The following is a 5780-nucleotide window of genomic DNA, read 5'->3' on the forward strand; positions in this document are numbered from 1 at the left end:
GCAAAGGTAGGAGAACCAACTCCACAGAGTTACCCTCTGACTGCCTGCCACACGTGCTCTGCGAGACACGTGCTCCCCCGTAAGGAGCACACAAACACAATAATAGGAAATATAATTTTTTTTCCTTTTAGGTTCAAGGTCATTCTCAGCTACACGGCAAGTGTGAGTCCAGTCTGGGACATAGGAGACCCTGTCATCAAAACAAAAATAATTAGGTGTACTCATATCAAGTGTGACTGAGACACCCCATCATGAAAGAAACAGATAAGCATGTGTATGCACAGGCTTGAAAAGCAAATCCTCTTCTAGGAGCCTTCATATTAGCTCCACACTGAAAGCAACCCGCGCGCCCATCAACAGACGAGCAGGTAGATTCAGCCACATCTGTCCTATGAAATTACCACTCAGCAGTGAGTGGAGACAGACCACATTTTGGATGAATCCCAAGACAACCGAAGCCACAGGGGAAAGAAGGCATCCTATGCGACTCCATTTCTATCTAACTCTAGAAGCACCAACCAAACTACAGCAAGGGGAAGCAAGCCCTTGAGTATGAGGGTTGGGAGCAGGACAGATAAGAGCAGCAGCGGTAAGGGGGGACCCCCAAAGGCACAAAGACATTTCTGAGAATGACAGAGAGGTCCCCTGGCTTGACGGTGATGAAAACTTCAAAGATATATATACGTGTGTCAAGACACATCAAATTGTACAGATATGTGCCATGTGTTATATGTCAGACTTCAATAAAGCTGTATGAAGAAAAAACCATCAAGCACTTGAGTTTGGGGAGCCGGGGTAAGGAAAGAACACGGCTGCTTCTATAAAAACTAAGCTGAATCAGCTCCTCAAAAACTTAAAAATAGAGCTCTCACATGAGCTAACACTTCCACTTTAGGGAAGAAACACACAAAAGAGCTGAAAGCAGGGACTCCGCTGGCTACGTGTGCAACCATGTTGGCAACAGGCAAAACACGGAAGAAAATCAAGGGCATGTGGACAGATCGTGAGGAGTGGACGTATCCTCCCATGAATGAGCATTCATGTCACGGGCTCTTGGATAGGACCCGGCACTCACATGAGGCTAACAACCATTTGTAACTCCAAGTCCAAGGGGGTCTGACGCCCTCTTCTGGCCTCTGCAGGCACTGCATGCATATGGTATCCAGACATACATGCCAGCAAACACCCATACACATAAAATAAAAATAAATAAATATCAAAAAATGTGTTTTTTAAAAACACATGTGATGATACCTTTAACCTCAGCCCAAGAAGGTAGAAGCAGCAGGATCAGAAATAGTTCAAAGTCATCCTTGGCTATAAAGAGCATTTGAGGCCAGCCTGGGCTATATGAAACCCTGTATCCAAAATAGGGGGAAAGGTGCCATTAAGGTAAGGTGTGACATTAGTATCAATTGCCAACTGGACAGAATTTAGAGACAAATCTCTGGACATGTCTGAGTTGCCAGAATATGTTAACTGAGCTGAGAAGATGTACCTAAATGTGGTCAGCACTGTTCCACGGGCTGGGGGTTCGGACTAAACGAAAAAGGAGAGAGCAGGCTGCCGTGACCAAGGATGCCACGTGACCAGCGGCTTCTTGCGCCTGCCTTCATGCACTGTGCTCTCAGGTTGTGAGCCAGAATATGCTGGGTTTTCTGACCCCTTGGCTCTCTCTCTCTCTCTCTCTCTCTCTCTCCCTCTCTCTCTCTCTCTCACACACACACACACAAATAATAAAGTTGAAAAATGACTTGTAAGAAAACAAAGAGGAAACACTGCCTTTCAGACGGTCCTGAAGGAGGCTTGGAAATGCCCTAGGGTGGGTATCTATTCAGTTTAGCCTGTTTGCTCACACGAGGCAGTGGGTTGGAGTGCACAGCTCTGCAGAGGGCAGGACGCGGAGCCAGAGCTCTCGATCCCTGCATTCCCCCCGTCGCTGCCTTCTAATGCCCTCAAACCCCCTCCACCAGACGGATTTAAAAGCACATCCCCCACCCATAATCCTTAGCGGTGCCCCCTCATGACCTCTCCCCTGTTCACCATCTGACATCCCATATGGCACCTTCTCTTTTACCCCTTAATCTGTTTCACCTCTCAGAAGACAGTTATGACACGGGGAATTTGTCCAGTCTACACCCAAGTGCCTAGAACAGTGCCTGTCACACAGTAGGCCTGGAATAAATGTTAGCTGAAAGAAAGGAATAAAGCAAAACACAGAGGGGAAAGGACATGGGAAGCAGAGAAATACAACACAAACATGCAAACAGGCTTTGCTAAGTACACGGCTATACATGGTTCTTTAAAAAAAAAAAAAAGATTATCCATTTTTACTTCTCAAGTTTACAAATGTTTTGCCTACATATATGGACATCCACCATGTGTGTGCCTGGTGTCCGTGGAGGCCAGAATCGGGTGTCATATCCCCTGGAACTAAATTCACTGACGGTTCTGAGCTAACATGTAGATGTTGGGAGGACCCCGGGTCCTCTACAACAGCAGCCAGTGCTCTTACCCATGTCTCCAGCCCTCACATTGCTTTTAGTCTCTTAACAATGTAATAGACGATTTCCATCTCACTGTCCAGAGCATTGAGTAATCCTGTTTGTGGACAAGATGGGCTGGGATGCAGCTCCGTTGGTAGGGTGCTAGCCAGCATGATTTGATCCTGGGACTGCATTGGTGACACGGGCCTAGAATCCCAGCACTTGGGAGATGAAGGCCAGAGGAACAGAAGTTCATGGTCACCCGTGGCTACCTGAGTTTGAGGCTAGCCTAAGTTACATGAGACTTTGTCTAACAAGAAGGAAAAGAAAGGGAAAAGATAAAGGAAAGATGTGTTCTCCTGATGCTGGAACCCTAGAAGGGTTTCACTAGAGACCATCGAGGTGCCTCACAGGCAAAGGCTCTTGCTGACAAGCCTGTGACTTGAATTCAATTCCAGGGACCTACATGGTGGAGAGAACCAACTCCCACAAGTGGTCCTTCCCCAAAGAAATAATGTAATATTTATTTTTAAATCTTGTATGTAAAATTCACTCTTAAAAGTATTGGGCTATGGTGGTACACACCTTTAATCCCAGCACTCGGAAAACAGAAGCAGGCAGATCTCTTGAGTTCAAGGCCAGCCTGGTCTACAGAGTGAGTTCCAGGACAGCCAAAGCTGTTACACAGAGAAAATCTGTCTCAAAAAATCCAAAAGGAAAAAATATATAAAATATCCTGAATCAAAACCAGGAACCATCAGGTCCAGGAAGCCAACCACCAGGCCATACTTGTTCTGAAGGTGGGGCCAAAGCTCAGCATTTTTCCAAATTTTTTATTGTGGTAAAATATACATGACATAATATTTACTATCTTAGCCAAATCAGTGTACTATTAAAATCCAGTATCATTAAGCGCATTCACACCGTTGGGCAACCATCATGGCCATGACCACCATCTAGAACGCTTCCCAAAACCAACACTTCGCTCCCATCAAACACTACTCCCCACTCCGCTCCTGTCCCCGCCCCCTGGCAGCCACCATTCATTTTCTTTCTATGTATTTGACCGCTCTGAAACCTCATGTAAGTGGAATGAATTGGAATCTGAGGGGCTGAGGAATGACTCAGTGGTAGAACCCTTGCTTAGCACATGCAAGGCCATGAGTCTGATTGCCAAAAGCAGCAAAACCCAGTTTTGGGGTAGCTGTAATGATATATTATTGATCATTTATTAAAGCTTGCCTGAGGGTTCAGAAAGCAAAGTTAGCCTCAAGCCATAGAGACCAGACAGGGTGACACACACCTTTAATCCCAGCAGCCAGGAGGTAGGAAGTGGTGGCACACACCTTTAGTCCTACGACTCAGGATTAGAGATAAATGAGTCTCTGTGAGTTCAAGGGCACCCAGATCCACACTAGAGAGTTATAGCTCACACCTTTAATCCCAACATTAAGGAAGTGTATAAGACAGAAGCAAGGGCTCAGAGAGGCATTCATTCTCCAGCCTCACTGAGGCAGCAGTTTGAGACTTGGTGAAGAGCTCAAGTGTGGACCAGCCCCTTCAGCCTGAGCCAGAGGTGAGAGCTAGAGGCCGGCTGCTTTGCTTTTCTGATATTCAGCTTGGAGCTTGAATCTCTGGGTCCCTTATTTATTTGTGTTACAGGTAGCTGTGACTGCATGTGTTCGATTGGTTTGGCTTATATCATTTTGTACGTAGTAAAGGTTCACCTGTGTGTATCTTAGATCAGAATTTCCTCCCTTTTTTAGCTGGATAATATGGATAACAAATGTGGTGGTTGAATAACAATCCCCCTAAAGTTTTATATAGACTTGAATGTTTGGTCACCAGGGAGTGGCCTTATTTGAAAGGATTAGGAGGTGTGGCCTTGTTGGAGGAAGTGTGTCATTGTGTCATGTGCTCTGAGGTTTCAAAAGCCAATGCCAAAGCCAGTCTCTCTCCGTCAGCCAGCAGATCAGGATGGAGCTGTCAGCTACTGCTCCAGCATCGTGTCTGCCTGTGTGCTGCTATGTTCCCTACCATGAATATAACGGACTAAGCCTCCGAACTGTAAGCAAGCCCTCTTTCTTATATAAGAGCTGCTGTGGTCACGGTGTCTCCTCACAGCAACAGAACACAGACTAAGACAAGCATACAGCACACCTTGCTTACACATCCATCTATTGCTGGACACTGGGGTGGTTTCTGCCTTTAGCTTTGAGAGTAATGCTGGCTTAAACAGGGCTACAGGGTTTCTTCAAGCCCCTGTTTTTAGTCTCCTTTGACATTCCCAGAAGTGACACTGCCGGATCACATGGCAATTTGATTTTTAATTCTTCAGTGAGTGGCCAGACTGTCTTATACACTGGCTATCCCATTTATACACTTGCACAGCCTTCAGATCGGTCTCTGTCCTTGCCCACGCTTGCTAATTTCTGTTTTCTTGATAGTAGTCAGCTCAGTAGTTAGAAGTGATATCCCATGCTTTGGGGTTGCCGTTCCCTAGAGACCAGTGCTTAAACATCGTCTCCTATGCTCCCCAGCTGTTCATATTTCTTATCTGATTAGAAGGCACCATGATCCACTTTACACATTTTTCAAGGGTAGTTATTTTGTTGCTCAGCTTTAAGATGTATCTATAAATTCTAGATATAAGTCCTTTAGCAGACTCGCAAATACCTTCTCCCGTCTGGTGATTTGCCTTTTCACCCTGTGGAAAGCGGTAGCTTTGTCTTTCTGGCATTTGGGGTTTTGTTTGCTTTGCTTTGTCTCCTTTTTGTTTTGCTTTGTTTTTTGAAACAGGGTCTCACGATGTTGCTCAGGTTGGTTTCAAACTAATGGGCGCAAGTGATCCTCCTGCCCCAGCAACCTAAGTGGCTGGCCTTCAGAGGTTTTATACTGTTGTCTGAGGTGTGAATTTTAAAATGTCTATGAAATCCGGTTTCTCTGTTTTCTTTTTGTGGGAACACAGTCCAAGAATGGAGTCATGTGAGACTTCGGAGTGCAGAGAGAAAACTCCAGGAAAACAAGATGAGAGTCTTGTGACCTCGGTTTCTTCAAAACATAGAATTGTTCTTGGAAAGTGTTTTTGCCCCATGTGGCTTGTCCATGGGATTGTACACTTTACTCACATGGCCCTTCTTAACCCTCGGAGTATACATTGTCTGATTCTCTGAATAAGTCAGCGATTGCATGAGACTTTAGTTGCCCCCCATTGTTGGGTCCTGCTCTCCCAGTCTCTCCCAGGCTGCCAGCTCCAGCAGCAACACGTCTGTCTCCTATGCTTTTGGGACACTA

The sequence above is a fragment of the Phodopus roborovskii genome, unplaced genomic scaffold (assembly GCF_943737965.1).
Source record: "Phodopus roborovskii unplaced genomic scaffold, PHOROB, whole genome shotgun sequence".
NCBI classification, from domain to species: Eukaryota; Metazoa; Chordata; class Mammalia; order Rodentia; family Cricetidae; genus Phodopus; species Phodopus roborovskii.